Source organism: Callithrix jacchus, chromosome 13 (genome assembly GCF_049354715.1).
Source record: "Callithrix jacchus isolate 240 chromosome 13, calJac240_pri, whole genome shotgun sequence".
NCBI classification, from domain to species: Eukaryota; Metazoa; Chordata; class Mammalia; order Primates; family Cebidae; genus Callithrix; species Callithrix jacchus.
Genome location: NC_133514.1, coordinates 116,298,046 through 116,320,559, shown reverse-complemented (window position 1 = coordinate 116,320,559; position 22,514 = coordinate 116,298,046). Strand labels below are relative to the sequence as shown.

Below are 22,514 nucleotides of genomic sequence, written 5' to 3'. Positions count from 1 at the left end.
TACTTGTTGCTAAATGGTTTACTTTTTCCCCCCTCATTACGCGGCACCATATGTACAAAGAAAATGAAGCATACAGTCGTGGGCCTTCAGAAGCTTCCTTAACAAAACAGCTCTTTAGTAGGCACTAAATGAGGTTCTTGCTGGGTGATTACCTAAATAAATGAACACGTAAAAAGGAGTCTTCTCTCTTGTTTCCAGACTATAAGATACAAGACTATTTATACTTCAGAAAGGAACTTACTAGAAATTTTGCTTCCCAGGAATTCTTAGAATTTAAGAGACTATTGAAATTGCCAAAGTTAATTTAATGTTATCTATCTATCTAATTTAGTTTTTAAATTTTTTTTTGCTAGGATAAACATTCTTGCTTTTTTTAGTGACATATTTTCAGATGCATTTGACTTTAATTTATCTTGTGATTTTAACTATTATTTTTTATTTCCCCAAATGGTGTTGTATAGCATTATTACCTAATTAATTCCATATATCTCTATTTATGTATCTCATTTGGGTAAAAAATATTAGGTCAGTGTAAAACTAGTTGTGGCTTTGCTGTTACCGAAGAAGTGGTTCTGAAGACTGCTTCTAATAGAAAGGTTCGTTCTGGCATCCTGATCCGACCTCCTGAGCTCTGTGTGCATTCATGTTCATTGTGTCTTCACCTCGATTTGTTGCCCAGATTTTTCTCTTTGTTTCTAATATCTGTGTGGTACTGATGCACCTTCATTTGTTGTTTGGCTGTTTGCTCACTGTTCTGACCACTTTTTTCAAGTCAATCTCATATCTCCCCCCTCATTTTTGTGTATGTGTTTCTTAAAATCTGAGTGTGAAATAGTGGCCCTATCACAGTGACTCTATAGAAAGCTCTCCAGAAGGTATGATTCCTATCAATATAGGCTGCACCTGTGATTTATACTCTTCAAATATGATTAGCCTTGGCTTTATAGAGTATGAGTAATTCATAATTTGATGTAACACTTGTGATTATTCTTTCCCTGGCTTTTGTGTTATTGTTTGCATTTAGGAAGAAGCTGGCCTTATCTATTGTTGTCAAATGGCTTGTACTGAGCTTTAAAATGTAGGTTATTTAAGATCCTTCTGAAATATCATAAGTCTTACATAGGCAAATATGTATTTTCTGTTCTAAAGTATATACACAATTTTAGAAACATTTTCCCAGTTATAATAGTTTCTTACACAAAATGAATATATAACCTATGATACTTTAACACCATGTAACATTTGAAACTTCATTCATTTTATTTATTTACTCATATGGTATTTACGAAGCACCAGCACATACTGTGCACTTATTGAGTGTTTGCTCCAAGCCCCATATACTCAGCCCATATATATGATCTCATTAATATTTGCAAAGGTACATTATTTAGAAACAATTATTGCCTGTTTATTGCTGAATCGGCCTATTTAAATCCATAATCTCCCCTTGATGACTGCAAAGACTGTGTAACAAGGATGGAAGGACTATTTGTAATGTTTTAAAATTCTGGTTTATAAATTTCTTTTTAGTTACTTAAGAATAAAAATCACACTCTTTTCTTTTTTTTTTTTTTTTTGAAACTTTATGTCTCTACCCTTTCTTCACATTTTGAGGCAACGGAAAGAAATTCTTCACAGGAAGTCACTTGAATTTCATCTGCCATGAACATCTTCAGCTAGAGACCAGAAGTAAGGACTTGTGTCAAAACATGGGATGGGGAGCTTATACGTGAAGGTGCTGCAGAGACCAGGAACATGCATTTGAAATGAAATTTTTTGTCCACATTGTACGTTTAGTGGGGCAGCCTATTTTCAGGAGAAAACTGATCATGAAAGAGTGCTTGAGGAATTTGTCCTGGAGAGCAGACATTTTAAAAATGTGCTGACCTAATGAAGAGAGCTGGGAAAATGGAAACCCTTGTAGTATTTGTAGTCACAGGTCCATTCGTTCTCTACTGATCATGCCCTGAGCCCCGGAAAGTGCTGAGACCCAATAAAGAGGACAGAATACTTGGCCTCAGGGAGTACACATCACCCGGCAGAGAAAGAAATGTACTACAGGTGGGGCGTTTCGGAGGTTAAGGAAAATTCCCCTCCCTCCACACGCACTGGGAGCACTGAAGAAACGAAGCACACGCTGCATCCACTCTCAACAGAGATTCAGAAAGAGCTAAAGGAGTTGACTTGCTTGAGCGGATGCCCCTGGTTATGTAGGATGGAAGCAATTTTATCCCATGTGATGCTAGGAAAATGGCAGAGCCACACCATAGAGGGGTCTAAATGGAACACATTGCAGTCAGTGCTCAGCCTGAGCTGAGAAAAGAAAACAGGCTCCCCATGGGGAGGCAGGAACTTCCTCAGTGATGAGATTTTTGAAGTCCATGTAAATAAATAAATGAATAGCTAACATTTGCTGAGCACTTGTCATGTGGGACACTCTTCTGAGAGATTTATGTGCATTGATTTATTTTCATCACAGTAACTTGACATGTGATCATACAGTCTAATGTGTACTGTTGTTTTCCATGGTTTATTGATGAAAAAATTGATTCTATAATATAAGCCACTTTACCATACATATCACCTCTTTGGGTTCCAGAAGGGGCTCGGTGAAAGTGGTCAGTGCTGGTCAACAGCAGTGATTGAGAGGCTTAAAACAAAGCACAAAGGCATCAAGACTCAAGGTAAGGAAAGACCTGAGAGAGACTAGGAAGAGATTGTGGTCAGGGATTGACTTACTAGGATAACGTATTTGGGAGTGATTTGTTTCTTAAAGCAGAACTTCCAGGATCTGGAGAGAAAGGCACCAGCTCATTTCCCATAAATGCATGAAGGCTGGGTGTGGTGGCTCACGTCTGTAATCCCAGCACTTTGGGAGGATAAGGCAGGGAGATTGCTTGATTCTAAAGGTTTAAGACCAGCCTGGGAAACAAAGAAATCTTCTCTCTCTAAAAAAAATATTAGCTGGGCATGGTGGCATGCATCTATAGTTCCAGCTAGTCAGGAGGCTGAGGTGGGAGGATCCCTTGAGTCCAGGAGGTCAAGCCTGCCATGAGCCATGATCATGCCACTGGACTGCAATCTGGGTGACAGAGCAAGACCCTGTCTCAAAACCAAACCAAAACAAACAAAAAAAAGAATTGTATGAGACCCATCCTCAAAGAGTTTAGTGAAAACCTCATTGCTCATTTTATATTGATTCCACTGTTGTTGAAGGAATGTAGTTCCTTCTTACTCAAGCAGGTGGAAACCTGACTTTTGAGGTGCTTGATGCACAGGACTTAGAATATTCCATTTTCCCTCCAGCAGGCATCAGTTATGTCCTAAATACAACTTCCACTGAATAACACACCAGCGCATGCTTGTTTATTTACCCTAAACATGTGTTCTTCCTTCCTTCCTTTTCCTCTCTCTCCCTTCCATTCTTCCTCTCTTACCTCCTTTTTTTTTTTGTTTCCCGTTCTTTCTTTACATAATAAATGTTAAACACAAGAAATAGTCATTGAGCACGTACTACATGCTGGGTGTTGGGTGTTCAGTGATTATCAACAATGTATATAGTCTGTAGCCCCTTGAAGTTCATGGTTTAATGGGGAAGACAGGTAATCAAACAGCCATGCAAACAGTAAAATTACAATGACAAGTACCACGTGATTCTGTGAGACCTTATGATGGGGCTATGTCTCCTGGTCACAAGAGATAGGGCAGGATTCTCTGATGTGGCAATGGCTAAAGCTGAGAAACAGAGCATGAGTTGGATTTGGACAGACAGAGGTGCACAAAGATGAGTCTGGGAAGAAGAAGAGCCTGGGCAGCAGTCTCATGGCAGAGTGTATGCAAACTTCAGGAATGGGAGAGAGCCTGAGAGTGTGTGCAGAGAGCAGGGGGAGCATTGCGAGGCAGGGCTGCAGAGCGGGTGTGCAAGGCACCATATGGAGGGCGTCCTAGGCTGTGCTGAAGGCTTGTCTCTACCTAATGGGCCATGTGTTATGAGCATGAAGGTTGCACAGCTGCGTTGCAATTTGAAGAGACTACCCTGGCTCCAGGGAAGGCAGTGACTTGGGCAGGGAGCACGATTGGATTGGGTGGGTCCACTAGGGACTCTTGCGCAGAGACATGTTGAGCTGGGTACATCCTCTGAGTCATCCCCAAAAGACTATGCCAAGTAGGAGTTCATTTGGGCTTTAGGTTCTCTCATTGTGCATCATTTTATCTATGTTGGGGCTTAGAATCTGGTACCCCAAAATGTGGTATCGTAGCATATTGTGAGAAATTGAGAAAACTGCAGAAGTCAAAGGGTCTCTGTGACCTTCTGAAACATTTCTGTGTGAGAGAGAACTGGCCATGAAGGAGTCCTCTGACCTACCTTGCCTGAAGGTAAGTCATAAGACCCTCTTGTGACAGGTGTCCTGCTCTACACCTGGAAGCCGAGAGGAATTGACTAGGCAGGCCTTGCTGTGTCCCCCACCCCAAGTTTGTTACCATTTGATCACACCTATTTTATCCAGTCATACTTCTAGATGACTGTCCACTCCATCAAACCTATGCACAAAACACAGTTTTCCTTGAATTTTATTTCTTCATATCTGAGGACTCTTGTGTTGTGTAAAACTGGTTAAACAAATTTGTTAAGCATTTTTCTTGTTAATCTTTCGTTATTGGGGTGTCAGCTATAACCCTTGTGATAAGTAAGGAAAAGATATTACTTTTTCTCTCCTACATCTACGAAGTACCAGAGTACAGGGAGAGTCAGACAACACTAAATGTTATTACTTAATGAGGCTCTAAGTGTTACAGAAGCCTCACAAAAGCTGATTATAATTCCCACAAGTTAGAGAATTCATTCATAGGCGGCAAATGCATCCTAATACTGGGGTAATTTTCTCAGAGAATTTGAGGAAGAAAAGGACCAAGGTCTTCTTTCTCAGAGAATTTAGGGGGAAAAAGGGCTGTTTGATTTGTATTTTATAAACTTCAGTATCAAGGTTATATGAGCATCATGTTAAACTCACTACTCACTCAGTTTTACCCATTTTTGGACTTTGGTTTATGGTAATGATAATTTTAAACTAAGCCTATAATGACTGCAAACATCTTCAGTTAGGTCATTTAATAAAAATAAAACGACTTGATAGGTGTCCTCTTCTCTTTACTCTTGATTCTTGGCTTTTTAGGTATTTTCTCGCTTGCAATGGAAAGAAACTCCCCATTAAAATTCAGCAATTTGCAACATGCCATTTGGTCTTCTCTGTTTAATACCCTGTGTGTTGACAACTCCCAGAGAATTTGCAGCCTCTGGAGATGGCATGGAGGTGAAAGAGACAATTAACAATTATCTCGGGATTGGTGATGTGTGCATCACAGAGTTTCTGAAAAATGGTACCTACACCTACAACTGGGTTAAAGGTGGAAATAGATTATCGGATGAATGATCTTGCAAAACATTTCATCTAACAGTGTGTTTCAAGTAGAAAGTGCCCTGCAATCGAGGGCAATAATTCGTGCTACAATAAATCTAAAATGAAAGTCGTTTGTTAAATAAAAACAAACAGAAAAGCCTTAAGTACACAAAGCATCATCCTTCCAAAGTTGATCTGTCCTGACAGATCCATTACACTTAGAGATTTTTCAGGACTTTCTCGGTTTTGCTTATAGTACATAATGGTCATAAAGAGCATTGTGAGAACACGTAAAGGGTCAGCGTGGTATGAAGAAGTGGATTTAGGGCAGGAGCGTTCACAGCAATAGAATGCGCTGTAGTTGGAGAAAAACTCTGCGTGACGGCAGCCAGCTGCCGCAGAAACAAAGATGCCTCATTTACTGTAGTTGCACCACAAATAATGCATTTCCACTCTAACTTTAAGCCAAATTCATGGGTGTTTCCTGCCTGTGGACTACTGGTAATGTATACAAAGTCATCAAATGTTGATTATATCAGGAGGGAAGGCTACACTTGGTGGACAGAGAAGTTCATTCCTTCAGTTAATGTGAACACCTATTGGCCAGATACAATGGAAAGTGCTTAGAATAGAGCAGAAAACAGGTTATAATTCTTACTTTCAAGGAGTATATAGTTTAGTAAGAGAGGCTGATCATTAAACAGCAGGCCGGGCGCGGTGGCTCAAGCCTGTAATCCCAGCACTTTGGGAGGCCGAGGCGGGTGGATCATGAGGTCAACAGATCGAGACCATCCTGGTCAACACGGTGAACCCCTGTCTCTACTAAAATTACAAAAAAATGAGCTGGACATGGTGGTGCGTGCCTGTAATCTCAGCTACTCAGGAGGCTGAGGCAAGAGAATTGCCTGAACCCAGGAGGCGAAGGTTGCGGTGAGCCGAGATTGCGCCATTGCACTCCAGCGTGGGTAACAAGAGTGAAACTCAGCCTCAAAAACAAAACAAAACAAAACAAAAAACCAAAACTAGCAATTACATACTATATATAATAATTATGACTCTATGTTCCAATACAGAACAAATAAGAGGGAAACCTACGAAGACAGCCTTCCTGAGGAAAATAACTTCTTTTTTAAATTAAAAAAATTAATTTTTGTGGGTACATATTAGGTGTAGGAAGTTACTTCTAAGCTAAGAGCCAGCCAGGGAAATGTGGAAATGGGGTTAGGGAAGGAGTTATTCAAATAGACGAAATAGCATGTAGTAACCCCTGTGGTATGGTGATATCTGGGAAGCAATGTATGTTTACTGCAGCACACAGAATAGAGAACTTAGGGCAGGAATGTCTTAGGACAAGAGCCCTCAGTGGCACAGGCTCCTGCCTGTTGCAAGGTTTAGCCATGGTAAGCCTCTGTGCTCACTGAGACAAAACAGTCAAGGCCTTGGGATTCCAGCAGGTTAGGGTGATAACAATCGGGTCTGACACTTCTAAGGGAAGCTACCTGGGCTTTCTTTTACCCTTGTCCCTCCTAAGACTGCAGACTTGCTGCTTCTGCACATGAAAGCAGGGCATTTTAAAACGTCATGGATTGTAAGAAGAGGTTATAATTCTTACTTTCAAGGAGTAAGAATTATAAATTCAGCAATTTGCAACATGCCATTTGGTCTTCTCTGTTTAATACCCTGTGTGTTGACAACTCCCAGAGAATTTGCAGCCTCTGAAGATGGCATGGAGGTGAAGGTTTCCGTAACCTGCTGGAAACCTTTTTTGCCTTAGAGACCTTATTTTAAAGGAGGAAAAGTAATTTGTGTTGTTCACAGTTGTGATTCCTCCAATTTTCTAATCTTTCTGTCATTTATAAGAATTTTCTACAAATTCACTGTGGGGTGATTTTCTTTGTTGTTTAAATTAAGGACAGAGAGCAGGGGGCTGCTACAGAGACCCATGACATGTCCCTAGCCTGGGGAAGAAGAACCTTTGACTCATGTTCAGGTCTAAAAGTCAGTTACCCCTTTGTGAATGGAAAACTTCTGGTGGAGCAGGAGTAAGGCTTCACTGTGCACCAGCTCTTGCTCCTGAGAGGCCTGAGAAAGAATTCTCAGGGGCTTTGCTAGAGAAGACAGTGCATGCTGGCTTGGAAGGAAAGTGCAGCTGGAGCTGTCCATGGTGTTCGCCCAATCGACGGCCTGTTCCACTCTTTCTTGGACTTTGACCCTCAGCCAAGCTGCAAGACATCTTGCTTTCCCCCTTGTTCAGGACCCATCACACTGGTCAAGTCACTGACGTTTCTGGTGAAGTTATAACCTCATCCTCAGCTCCTCACTTGACTAACTACACTCTCCTCTATTCTGACTCTGTTGCTACAGTGTGAGTTCAGGAGTTTGCACTGTCCTGCTTCAGTCTCCACTGAATGCTTTCAGATTTCTTTTCTAGTCAGAGGGAACCCTGTTCTTTTGAGAATTAAAATATTCTAAGCTTTTCCAATTTCAATGAACATGGGAAAAAATGTTTCTGTCCATTTGATTGCTAGGGGCTGAAAAGCAGTACCCCTCACTGTCCTGATAGTGGATGCTGAGACAGGCTCTTTGTGGAAACTGTTGTCCTCTAAGGCTGGAATATATTTGATTCAAAGTTATACAATGACATTTGCAACCAGTATATCTAGACTTTTATTCTATAGTTCTGCAGAAGTACCATTTTGAACCTTAAAATGAGAGGAATCTCAAATTACTTAAATTTCTGTGTATGCTTCATGACAAATGACCCATCTTTCAATTCCTGATAAAAATCAAAGGGTGCTAGACAATTTCAGGTAAATGTTGACTCCACCATCTCATAAAAAAACATTTTCTGGACATGATGGATGAAATTAAAGGGTGAAATGTGATTTCTGAGCCAAAACAACACTCTGATAATATTCCTGATTTTTCTGTCTGTTTCCAAATAGATTGCTTAGAAGTGTCATGTTAGCAATTACCAGCCAAGTTTTAGCACTTCAGAAGATTAAGTGACTTTGTAGATCTAAATTAGAAAGCACCTGGAAGGAGCCGAAGCTTACCTGCTGAAATATAAAAGGTACTGAATAAAATCTGCTACAGAGTTGAGGCATGACATGTAAAAATACCTCTGTCATGTTCAGACATTAAAAATAAATTATTGGAATAAGAAATTGATAATAATACACAGTTTAAAACTTTTTTAGCAAGTTGGTACAAAAGTCATTGCAGTTTTTGCTATTTTACTTTCATTAATTGCAAAACCCACATTAGTTGTGCACCAGACCAATAAATGTTCTACCCTGATTGCTCAGATTATGCAGTGTTTATCATTTTTAAATCTTTCTAAACATTCCCTCTTTTTTTTTTTTTTTTTAGAATGTTGTAGTTTATTCTTTGAGGTTAATAGAGAGATCATAGAAACCCGAACATTTGGGCCTTGCCCTCGAGTTTTTTCTGTCTGTGGAAGTACTGTGGGTATTCTTCCCAAAAATACAATGGTGAGTTCAGAGTCAAGAGGAGCCAGGAATCTCAGAGCCCCTTCCTCTGAAGAATGGGACCAAAGGATCCCTGTTCTTCCTCTCTGCACAATGAGGAACTATGCTCTCACCCTGCACCATTTCATTCTGGTCCAGGGACAGAATGTCCTCATCACAACATGCTGGTCTATCTCTGGGTTAAAGGAAGATGGGATTTAGTGAGGCCTACTGGATTCCTAAGTATTGCCTCCTCCCATTTCTTTTTATTATTTTTTTATTGTACTTTGGGCTCTGGGGTACATATGCACATCCTGTATCCTACAGGATTGTTGCATAGGTATATACATGCCATGGTGGTTTGCTGTCTCCATCCCCCCAACTCCCTGTCACTTACATCAGGGATTTCTCCCAGTGTTATCCCTCCCCATCCTCCCCAACCCTCTTCTGTCCCTCTCATCCCTTCCCCTCCATCCTCTCACCTAGCCCAGTGAGTGTTGTTCTCGTCCCTGTGCCCAAATGTTCTCATTGTTCATCCCCCACCTATGAGTGAGAACCTGTGGTGTTTGGTTTTCTGTTCTTGTGTCAGTTTGCTGAGAATGACGGTTTCTAGATTCATCCATGTCTCTACAAAGGACATGAAGTCGTCATTTTTAGGGCTGCATAGTATTCCATGGTGTATATATGCCACATTTTCTTTGTCCAGTCTATCATTGATGGGCATTTGGGTTGGTTCCAGGTCTTTGCTATAGTAAACAGTGGTGCAGCGAACATACATGTGCATGTGTCTTTATAGTAGAATGATTTATAATCCTTTGGGTGTATATCCAGTAATGGGATTGCAGGGTCAAATGAAATTTCTATTTCTAGATCCTTAAGGAATCGCCACAGTGTCTTCCATAATGGTTGAACTAATTTACACTCCCACAAACAGTGTAAAAAAGTGTTCCTATTTCTCCACATCCTCTCCAGCATCTGTTGTTTACAGATTTTTTAATGATCACCATTCTAACTGGCGTGAGATGGTATCTCAATGTGGTTTTGATTTGCATCTCTCTAATGACCAATAATGATGAACATTTTTCATATGTTTGTTGGCCACATATATGTCATCTTTTGAAAAGTGTCTGTTCATATCCTTCACCCACTTTTGAATGGGTTTGTTCTTTTTTCTTGTAAATCTATTTTAGTTTTTTGTAGATTCTGGATATTAGGCCTTTGTCAGATACGTAGATTGCAAAAATTTCTTCCCATTCTGTTGGTTGTCAGTTCACTCTAATCACTGTTCCTTTTGCTGTGCAGAAGCTCTTAATTAGAGCCCATTTGTCGATTGTGGCTTTTGTTGCCGTTGCTTTTGGTGTTTTAGTCATAAAGCACTTGCCTATGTCTATGTCCTGAATGGTGTTTCCAAGGTTTTCTTCTCGGGTTTTTATGGTGTTAGTTCTTATGTTTAAGTTTTTAATCCATGTGAAGTTAATTTTGGTATAAATGTAAGGAAGGGGTTCAGTTTCAGCTTCCTGCATGTGGCTAGCTAGTTTTCCCAACACCATTTATTAAACAGGGAATCCTTTCCCCATTGCTTGTTTTTGTCAGGTTTGTCAAAGATCAGTTGGTGTAGTATATGGCATTGTTTCTGAAGCCTCTGTTCTGTTCCATTGACATATATATCTGTTTTGGTGCCAGTACCATGCTGTTTTGATTACTGTAGCCTTGTAATATAGTTTGAAGTCAGGTAGCATGATGCCTACCTCTGTTCTTTTTGCTTAAAATTGTCTTGGCTGTGCAGGCTGTCTTTTGGTCCCATATGAAGTTTAAGGTGTTTTTTTTCCAGTTTTGTGAATAAGGTCAATGGTAGCTTGATGGGGATAGCATTGAATCTATAAATTACTTTGGGCAGTATGGCCATTTTCCCAACATTGATTCTTCCTAACCATGAGCATGGAATGTTTCTCCATCTATTTGTGTACTCTCTTATTTCCTTGAGCAGTGGTTTGTAGTTCTCCTTGAAGAGGTCTTTTATATTCTTGGTTAGTTGTATTCCTACATATTTTATTCTCTTTGTAGCAATTGTAAATGGGAGTTGTCTCATGATTTGGCTTTCTGTTTGTCTGTTGTTGGTGTATAGGAATGCTTGTGATTTCTGCACATTGATTTTGTATTCTGAGACTTTGCTGAAGTTCCTTATCAGTGTAAGGAGGTTTTGGGCTGAGATGATGGGGTCTTATACATATATGATCATGTCGTCTGCAAATAGGGACAGTTTGACTTCTTCTTCTAATTGAATGCCCTTTATATCTTTTTCTTGCTTAATTGCTCTGGCTAGAACTTCCAATACTATATTGAATAGGAGTGGTAAGAGAGTGCATCCTTGTCTAGTGCCAGACTTCAAAGGGAATGCTTCTAGTTTTTGCCCATTCAGTATGACATTGTCTGTGGGTTTGTCATAAATAGCTTTTATTATTTTGAAATATGTTCCATTGATACCTAGTTTATTGAGGGTTTTTAGCATAAAGGGCTGTTGAATTTTGTTGGAGGTCTTCTCTGCATCTATTGAGATAATCATGTGGTTTTTGTCTTTGGCTCTGCTTATGTGGTGGATTACATTTATAGATTTGTGTATGTTGAACCAGACTTGCATCCCTGGGATGAAGCCTACTTGATCGTGGTGCATAAGCTTTTGGATGTGCTGTTGGATTCGGTTTGCCAGTATTTTATTGAAGATTTTTGCATCAATGTTCATCATGGATATTCACAGAAAGATCTGCTACATTTCTGGAATGCCAAATTGCTGAGTTGTGGGCCGGGCTTCTTCTATCCACTGTCCTTAAGGCTACAGAGGCTGGCAGAGAGAGACACTTCCTCTTGGTACTGAAGCTTACCTGCTTACTGGAAGAACCTGAAGCTTACCTGCTGGCTGGGAAGACATGTTTTTCTGTGTGTGCAAACACCTTATTAGAAGAGTGATTGCTCTTACTTAATGTATCATAGAAGCTTCATCTGAACCTCATTGAGTAAAAACAAACTCACAAGTAAGCAGTAGCAAGGGAAAGAAAGAATGGTTGACAAGTGTAATTACAGAAATAATTAGAGCATATAAGGAGATTTATTACAGCATAAAAGACTTTCAGAACTAAAAACATGGTATTGAAAAACATGAGCACTATTGAGCATGGAATTATTGCTGGGAGGATTATGAGGAAGAAATACCTCAAGACACAACAAAAACATGAAGAGAAGAAAAGAATAGATCCTGGAAATGTAACACATGAATAATTTTAGTTATGGAAAGACTTTCTGGAGGAAATGCAATAACGTAAAAATAATAGCAGAATATTTCTTTAAGCCAAAGTATAATTTGAGTTTGCAGAGGAAAATGCCTTACTGAGATCCATATGAGACTGATGAAAAGGACACACACCTCAACCCATTCTGGTTAAATTTCTGACGTCTAAGAATAAAGAGAAAATTTTCACATTTTGTTACAGAATGAACAAGCTACCTACAAATTATAAAAGAAAGACTAGAAACTGTTCATCTGCAGCTCTGGAAGTTCATCTGATAATATCCACAGATTTCTAAGAAGAAGCTCCCATTTCAAGGAACTCACATGCATCCAAGATATCATTCAGTTAAAATAAATTTACAAATTTACAAATATTCAGGATTCAGAGATTATGTCAACCATAAAGCTCACCTGTATAGAACAGTCCAAAAATAGAATCTCATTAAACAATAAAAAAATTGCTACAGAGATTTCAGTGTGAGAGAAGATTAAAAGGAGAAGTTAGTAAGTTCTGCTGTAGCTATATCCAGTTGTTTAAATCTAAATGAACTACAAAATGTGACTAGGTCTTGATGTGCTAAGTAAGGATTCTGAAAAAGAAGAAGTCATAATATAATAAAAATGAAAATTGATAATAGTCTAAATATAAAAGTATTAAAAACACTAAATTGCATGATCAAAACTTAGGAGTTGGTGTTAAAAGTGATGGAATAGAAGGAAGAAAAGGTATTTCAAAGTTCTCATTTAGGAATGGGGAAGGAAAACATATTTCAAAAATGTTATCTTATATATAGAAAGGGAAGAAAGAGATGGGAGAAAAAAACTGTCTAGTGGAGGAAAATGTTGGATGGCTGGTTTTCATATAATACAGAAGAAATGTTGTCATTTGATTATTAGTTTTCTGAGATGGAACTTGAAGAAGAGTGGCAAAAGATAAGGGAACTTTTAAAATTAATACTAAGGAACGAGGGCCTGAATTTTTACTTGATCAAAGCAATAGAAGAAAATCAGAAAGTAAAATTAATGTAAGATAGAAGGAATTAAGTCAAATATTAGAAGTAAAAGAATGAGAAAAAAGTTCTAGATAGAAAGAAAACAGGAGTAAAATCCTAATATTAGATAGGGGAAAAATTTTGGATAAAAGTACTAAACATAACAAAGAAGAACATTATTCAGTGTTAACATAACTATTTGTACAAAAGAAATGTCATAAACTTACACTAATCAGCATAGTTAAATTATAAGCAAAGACCTTTTAGAATTGCAACAAGAATTTGACTGAAATGGAGGAGTTTTAATGTACTTCTCTCAACTTCAGGTTTAGTAGGTAAAAAATTACTAAGACCAGAATGGAATTGGATAAAATAATCAACAAATTTGAATATCTAGTTTAATCTTTTGATTAAGAATATAGACTTTATTACTTATATATTATAAAAACATTAAAAAATTGGTCATACACTGCAGGAAAATCTTATTGAAACAATCAATATGCTTTGCAGAGTAAATTCTCTGATTATAATCAAATAAAATTATCAATCAATAATAAAATTATGAACTATATTCTCAAATAACATAAAATTAATGGATTAATTTAGAAAAAAGTTAAAAGAGCATATCATACACATATATATGGGATACAGTAAAAATATTGGTCCTAAATGCCTTGATGAATAAAGAGGACAGGCTATAAATATAGAAATTTAAGCTCATTTGAAAGATTATAATGGAACAAAGTTAAAGGAAAGTAGATGAACAGAATTAACAAAGATAAGAGCTAAATTTTCTGAGAAAAATAAAATTAAAAATCTTGTTTTTATGAACGATCAATAAAATGCATAAGGTCTTCAAGTAAAAAGATCAAAATTATACAAAATTAAGAAATAGGAAGAAGAAAGAGAAGAAATGAAAATAATTATAGCAGATTACTATATGGACTTCTTTACAATAAAATTGGAAACCTAAGGAAAATTGATAATTTTGTGGAAAATAATAAATTCAAATGTTGGACTAAGAAATGTAAGATATTAATATAGATTTTAGAAGATATTAGAAATATAATTAAATATATTATTTAAAAATCCCAGGAATTGATAATTTTATGTCTGAGTTCTACATAGCACTTAAGAGATAGATACTTTCAAAGTTATTTATATTACCCTGGATTCTTTTTTATTTTATTTTATTTATTTATTTTTGAGATGGAGTTTCGCTCTTATTACCCAGACTGGAGTGCAATGGCGCGAGCTCGGCTCACCGCAACCTCTGCCTCCTGGGTTCAGGCAATTCTCCTGCCTCAGCCTCCTGAGTAGCTGGGATTACAGGCACGCACCACCATGCCCAGCTCATTTTTTGTATTTTTAGTAGAGACGGGGTTTCACCATGTTGACCAGAATGGTCTCGATCTCTTGACCTCGTGATCCACCCGCCTCCGCCTCCCAAAGTGCTACCCTGGATTCTATGTAAAGGTGGAAGGACCTCCAATGTATCTTTTAAAGCCTATAAAATAAATACTAAAACACATATGGGTAGTACAAAGAAAATAATGCAGACCAATCTCACTTATAAATAGAAATACAAAATTTATTTTTGAATGTTGACAAATACAATAAAAAGAATAACATGCAATGACCAAATCGAGATCACTCAAAGAATGCAAGAATGGTTCCATATTAGGAAATATATTAACATAATATACTACAGCAAAAAGTGGAGGAGAAAACCAATATGGTCATATCATGAGGAATAAAGAAGTATTTGGTACAGTTCAGCAGCCAATAAAAACACTGAGTAAGATACAAATAAATGGGAACTACTTATACATGTTGAAGGCTTTCTGAACAATAATTGTCAATAAGCAAAATATAAAATCAATCAGGGACAAAGTTATAGGGTATCATTATTCAGATTGCTTTGAGGATCCTATTAAATTTCAAAGGTAAAACAAAGGAAACAATTGTTACGAAGACTGGAAAATAGAGCACCCTCATGGTAGGATCTCTTATGGGCCTTCTTCTGTTACAGAGATGGTCAGGGTGAATTCCAAATCACATGGCATTGGTTAAGAAACAGACTTGCTGATAAAAAGGAAAACTCAAAGAGCAGTGTCTCTAAAGGAGAGAGACATGCAGTTCCCCAGTTTCTCAACATGAAAAGCTATGATGGGGCCAAGGCATCTATTGGACATGCCATGTATTCCATTCCAGTACAGAGATTCCATGCATCTTTATTGCTAGAGGATGAGCATAAGAAAGTAGCTTTGTAGGAAGAAAACCCAAGTTGTTTGGAGCCGAGCAGACTGGAGGGACAGATTTCTGGGTGAGCCCAATTGCTTTGCACTTGCGGATTTTGGTGAACGTGTGGGGATCGTCACCTGTGGGACACATACTGACCTCAGCCAGAGGGTCTAAGTCTCTCTGAACTGAATCTACTCTTGCAGGAGAAGGTGGGGACACCAGGGTCCATTCTGAATTGGAAGAGCAACTCCAACTTCTTTGAATAATGGGAAATAAATGAAATATTTTATTTGGCTGCAGGTAGGATTTTATATAAATAAAATTTAGAATGCTTGACTTAAGATTATAAATATAGATTAATATTTTTCGATCTATTAGCCATTACCTGGTACACAAAAAAATGTAAAAAATTTAATTCACAATGATATAAGCTATGAAATATTAAGTAATTGATTTAATAAATAATCTATCATATATCAAAAATAATTATAAATTTTTTTTGAAGGATAACAAGGTTTTGCTCAAGTGCAAAGTTATATTACAACCTTGGATAAAATTATTTAATAACATAAAATCATAAAAAAAACAGTTTATATATTATAGATAATTAAATCCTAATTAGAATTACATTTGAATTAGATCAAACTTCCTATAGAAGATAAATATTTTCAGCAATAGATAAGAAAATAATGCCAGATACTAAAATATACCAGGCAACTTCAAATAGGATGAAAGTTACAGAAAACCACAAAATAACCCAAATATTTGGTAATTTAATGTGACAATTATTAGTTTTTAAATTCAATCACAAAAAAAACTTCTTTACTAAATATTGGTAGCTCAAATATAAATTTATCAGGAAGAAAATAAAAGAGGTCTCTTACCTGATACACAAAAATAAATTTTAATTCAAGACCTAAATTAAAAACAGCAATGCCACTTAAATCTAAAAAGATACTAAAAAGATGACTAAATAACTAAGGACCTTCCTTTTAAGAAAGACAAGAAATCCAGACCTATACAAAAAGATATCACATAAACAATGTAAATAGAAAAACGATGGCTTAAAAAAGGTTTACAAACCATGTTCTAGTTTTTCTTTAAAACACAAATGACCCAGCCAAGAGAAAAAAGCAATCCAAACAAACTGGTTACATTAAATATAATCTTTTGTGTGTGCGTGTTTAGGGAGAGATATATAAAATATGTTTACTAAGTGCTAATGATGGTTCTTTCAGAATAGGTTATTTTGGGTGACTTGTGCTTATTTAAACTTTTATGCACTGCTCAAAAATTTTAGCACAATTCTTTTCAATGTATATGTCCACACAAAAGCTTTTTTCATTTTGTTTTAAAAGAAAAAGAATCTACGTTTTTCTGGAAAGATAATAATGGATTTAGACCACCAAAACCTCTCCTATTTGCATGAAACTGTCTCTGGTTAAAAAAAATAACATGTCACCTCTGAAATTGCTTTCCTGCCTGCACCCTTATCAATATTGAATTGATTTTTGGACTGAAGCCCTTGGTCAGGCAGCATAATGAAGCTGGTGATGCCCTATTCTCAGGATTTTGACATCCATATTTGTATCTTTTATTCAAGCCCTGCTGATGGCAGCAACATCTACTCCCCAGCGGGTGTTTGTGAATCCCCTGGGGGCTTGTAGCTTGCACATACATGCATCACAGGACAAAGGGACACATCATAGCAACAGCATCAAAGGTACTCTGTCATTTATTTCTTGGGTATTGAAAGGCACCAGCTGCCCTCCAGAAAACCAATAACCACTTTCAAAGAAAATGGTATATTGTGGGTGTTCTCTGCTTTTGTTAACGATATGACAGCAATTTCATTATATCTCACAATTTTACGTTATTAGTGTGAGGAATGACTTTCGATCAGATATTTCCTATATTGAATATAAGTTGATTTTAGTATTTCAAAACTTCATTGATATGTCGATAACCAGGTTTTGAAGTGAGGCTCACTGGGCTTCCCAAAGACACATGAAAGTTAGCAAAGGACGTAGGCAAAAAACCCTTAACTGTTAAAAGCAAATGGAGGCTGGGAGCAGTGGCTCACACCTGTAAGAGACCAGCTTGGGCAAAAGGAGACACTGTCTCTTAAAGAAAAAGCAAATGGAGCTTGGGCAACTTCAGGAGTCATCAGCTTCTACCTCCTGACGCCCAATCACAAGCACCTTTATTGTTCATTCTAATTTATTTTTATAAAGTTCTCAAAACTGGCTAAGACAGGGACTAAAGGAGATTACTTAACTGGGGACATTGTAAAGATGACCCAAAAATGATTAAAATGGACTGAAACTGTACTGTAGAATGAGAGAGACATATAGATACTTAATCAGTTAACCCGGGCATCATTGTAGATGCAGTCAATACGTGAGCATGTCTGTCTGTCTGTCTGTGTGTAGGTGTCCCCATCGTTTAGAAAACAAGTGGTATGCAGTAGGTGCTTAAAAGAGAATGGCACTGTCATGGGTTTCTCATGCTTTTTCAAAACCTCCCACCTACAAAACTACTGAAAAACCGTTCATTTCAGTCTAAGGCTGGCTGCTTTTCCTTTATCGTTTCAGCTCTATGTTGTCCATTCATCTCTCCTTTGTCCAGAGCAATTATATTCCTGAATAATCTTTCACTTGTATCACTGAATACCAGTTAGTGTATATAACTGCTCATTCCAAGAAGCCGGAGTCTTCCTCTGTGCTGGGCAGTAGCTCTCCCTGACCTGAGGGCCCTATCCTTAGCCCAGGGGATGACTGTGTCTCCTCTGGCTTTTGTCACAATGCTGATGTGGCTCAGGAAGAGGTTCTATTGCACAGAAGTTGTTGAACTTCTGTGAATCCGTATTCAACACCCTTTGGCCATTGGCACTTGGAATTTTGTGCCTAAGCATTTTCAGCCAATTAAAGACTCGGATCATTTTAAAAAAGAATTTTTATTACATAATAGTCATCACATTTTCATTATAGTGGAGTGTTTATGTCTTTCTTTTTTTTTTGCTGTAAAATTCTTAGTTGTTTTCGTTCTATCTGCCTCAGCACGGTGCTTGATCCCTGTCTGTATGCACTAAATCTTAGGTGTCAGGTGTCTTCCTGCTGATGGATTCTGCCATTGGATTCTTGAATAAGGCAAATCACATTAAGGAGCTTGTTTATATTTCCTGTTGTTTAATTAAAACATCAGATTCTGAGTGTTGAAATCAAAAACCGTCATTTAGAAAGTTGGGTAATCAGGTCCTAGGGTAAAGATAATTTTGAAAAATATTTTTGGGTTTAAGAAAACCACAGTTAGTAGAGGGAAAACGTTTGAAAAAACAAGAATTACTGTTGTGTGATTTTATAACAGTATCACCATTTGGGAAAGGCCTTAGGCCTTACATAATTTGGGAAAGTGGTTATATAATCTTCTTGACTATCGTCAAAGCATACTTGTATAGTGAAAATGGCAGTGGAGTAAAATGCTAAGACATACACATTTTTAAAAATGTTTCTGATTACCAGCTCAGTTGTGAAAATTGGTGATACACAGAAATATTATTACTTATTCTTCTGAATTCCTTATAGCACTGTGGCATTTACGAAGTTTGAATACACGAAAGGAAAAAAAATTAATGCCTAGTAGGGGACATAGTTGCGTCTTATAAAATAGTTCTGTTTTCCTTGACACATAGATTGTAATTGGTTTTCTTTTTTTTTCTTTTTCAGTTTTAGACCCTAGAGTTGCATAAAGAGCAGAGATTCCATTAGATCAACGTGCTGCTTCTTTATTGCCATGCCATCCTTTATATTTAGAGTATCTAATTGTTTTGTGGACAATAAATCCACAGCTATTGACCTGGTTTCAAAAAGAAGTTTATTCTGAAAACGATGGAGAAAACATGTTTATTGAAAAGAGTAACATCTATTGACCCTGTTTCAAAAAAAGTCCTGAAAAAAATGGGAAAAACGTGTTTATAAAGAAGAGTAAGAAGGTTCTGGCATCTGGAAAACGTCCTCATTTTGAAAGTTTCTTTGAGACATTGGTTTTTTTAAACACAGAAAATGGCTATTTGTGGGTTCCTTTACATGGGAAGGGGCTAGTCTTAAACTAAGGCTTCAAGAACTTGTTTCCCCACTGGATAATAATAGCCAGCAGTCCCTTTGGATCAGAGCATGACAACCTCAGATAGCCCTGGGACACGTGGGCTGGGTCATTTAGGATGGAACCACTTGGGATGGGGTGTATACCTGGACTGAGCCCACCTTCTGACCTGGCACCCACAGGGCTCATTCACTGCTTCATGTTTTGGGACTCTCTCTTGTTTCTATTTCAGAGACTTGATGGGATTCTTATCTAGCTCCAAAGTGAAGGCTCTCAAGTCCAAGAGGGATTTACAATGGGAGTGCTTTCTTGCTCTTTAGTTTTCATTCTGTTGTTGATTCAGACATTATTCGCCAATGCTGACTCTGTTGCCCAGTATCACACCAGTTTGACCTCATCTTCATCTTCCCTTTAATTGTCTGCCTTTGTTTCTCCTCCCTGGGAAGCTACAGTTTTGGAGGCCCAGAGTAATGTCAGTTTTTTTTTTTTTTTCAGGAGAAGCATTTTAGGGAATATTTATTAACATGCATACGGTGTCTTAATTAAGAAGAAATAATTTATGCACTGTAGAAGTGTTTGCAAGTCCGTTTCCAGTGCACAGGACTACAGAGCACTCATTCTGTGCTGAGGTCTGAGATGTGCAGAGGATATTGGATGATTCCTTTCTCTGCCTTCCTCACTACTTATTATCCCTCCTCTAGTAGATAGGAATCAGACAACAGGGAAATTGAAAGGCCTGTGGTTGGTGTTGCTTTTTAATTCTTGACTTTTGTTATTTTTCTTGTCTAAATTGTAAGATTTTCTGCTCCATCATCTACTGAACTTACTTTCTCTCTTCCAGACCCTCAATTTTCCTACTTAATAGTAGCAGTATAGTCCTTTCCCTTTGTCATACATAATTCACAACTGGACTTTAGATACATGAGAAACAATGGAAAAAAACGAAAGGCTTGAGAAGTGACCCCAGGGATATTTATAACAGACTTTTATTTTTGAAAAATTGTCTTGAGATTGTTAAATAGAAGGAAGCCACTGAAAACTTGTATCCTGTCGGTGTAAACCGCTGGTGAGACCCAGCTCATTCTTTACTGGATGACTCGGCCTGGGTTCTCCACAGAAAGCAAAGCTGAGACCAAGGCTTGCATATAGGGTGCTAGTTATGGGAAACGATTCCTGGGAACAGAAGTGGGGATGGGGAAGTAAGACCTGGAAGGTGAGAAAGCCACTCCAAGTGTGTGTGACCAAGCTGGTCACTGTTGGACAACTGGAGCCGGATCTGTCTGAGGATCCAGGATCTGAGATCCTGGTCACAACTATCAAAAGTGCCTCAGAGTTGATCTGCCTGGGATATATCAGGAGGGATCATGGATCCACTGGCTTCCAGCTGCTATTGGTCTAGAGATCAGCACTTGGGGGTTAACACTCCCTGGTCCTATTTGCCATGTGCATAAGCAGGTTCCCAGCTGGTCTTACCTTTCAGAAAACAAGATGTGTGCAGGGCAGGTGGGATGAGGAGCATTTGCCGCTCTAGTAACACCTGCAAAAAGCTGGTTCCTGTAATAATGGCTGCAGGGAAAGTCGGGCTGCAGGATGCGGAGGTCAAGCCCAGAGGTTCCAACTCCATGAACTTAGAGCGAGTTCGCAGAACACCATGGAAGAGTCTGTTGGAGTAGAAATAACACCCAGCTGCAAATGAAGTTGGAAGAATTTAGGAAAGGGAAGATGACTGGAAACATGAGAAGTCCTTAACTGATCCCTTTATATTAGAAAATAAATTTAGAGGCCAACTTACTCCGTGTTTTTTTTTTTCTTTCTTTCTTTTCTTTTTGAGACAGGACCTGTCTCTGTTGCCCAGGCTGGAGTACAGTGGCATGATCATAGCTTGCTGCTATGATATATAACCTCGACCTCCTGGGTTCAAGCAATCCTCCTGCCTCTGCTTTAAGAGTAGCTGGGACTACAGATGCATGCCACCACACCTGGCTAATTTTTTAGTTTTTTGTTACGACGAGGCCTTGCTATGTTGCCCAGGCTTGTCCTGAACTTCTGTGCTCAAGTGATCCTTCTGCCTCAGCCTCCCAATGATCTAGGATTACAGGCCTGAGCCACCCCGTGTGGCTGGTAAACTACTCTTTAAGTATTAATCTTATAACCAATTTTTGGAAAACATAGCATCGGTGATTTTAAAGAATGTTTAAAATAATCTTTGTTTAACCTTATGAGCTAAACAAAATTGGAAGCCCTGAGGGAGTGGCTGTAAGAGCTGAGTCTGCAACCATGTACATCATCATCAGTCACATATTTTAGAAATAACTTAGGACCTATCATGTGATTAGCTTTTTGCTGGGCACTTAGCATCTTGTTTCCTCCCCACAGGGAGCCCCCAAAATACATAATAAAGGCACAGGACACATGCAAATGAATACAGTGTGACCTGAGGAGCAGACGTAGAAAACTCCTTTTAGGGTGCATGCACTATTTCTTCTCAGTTAAGATTCCCTATGTGTGTTAATAAATATTGCCCCCAAATGCCTCTCCTAATAAAAGCACTGGCATCACGCTGGGTCTCCCAATCAATGGCTTCCCAGGACGTGGATGGGGCCAGGGTAAGTCCAGAGGTGCCGAGGTGAGGCCAGGAAAGGGTTGAGAGGGCAAGAAGCAAGTATTTTTAACCCACTGCTGAACTCTATGTTCTCAAAGCGCTGAAAGATTGCAGTGTCTTTCTTACAGCAATAAGAGCTGTTTAGGTCTATCCTGGCTTTCCTGGAATTATCTGTGGAATGAGAGAGTGAGTGAACCAGCCACCCTCGAACCTTTTCACCTTTTGGTTGGCAACCCCGGGTCTGTAGCTGGCAGCCAACCCTGCCATGGCCCCTGCCAGCCCAGTGCCAGGTAAGATCAGCTCCCTCCAAGCTCAATTTTGAGTTGGGTGTGGTACCCCTTCTCCCTGAAGAGGCAGTGGCTTATGCAAAATTAACAAATGACCAAATTGAGAAAGAAAAAATGAATTCATCTAAACTCACAG

At 38.3% G+C, this 22,514-nt stretch overlaps 1 protein-coding gene across 3 annotated transcripts in view; it reads left to right on the top strand.

Annotated features, from left to right (window-relative positions):
* The window catches only part of FBXO15 (F-box protein 15), a 448,818-nt gene that overhangs the window by 247,537 nt on the left and 178,767 nt on the right, over window positions 1-22,514 (top strand). Inside the window, exon 12 of one of the 3 annotated variants that reach the window (XR_013525947.1) lies at window positions 1,615-12,726. The exons of the other annotated variants lie outside the window; for them this stretch is intronic. The gene's annotated coding sequence lies outside the window, so the exon portion shown is untranslated. Of the gene's footprint in view, window positions 1-1,614; window positions 12,727-22,514 lie in introns of those variants that run through there. 3 annotated transcript variants of the gene reach the window in all.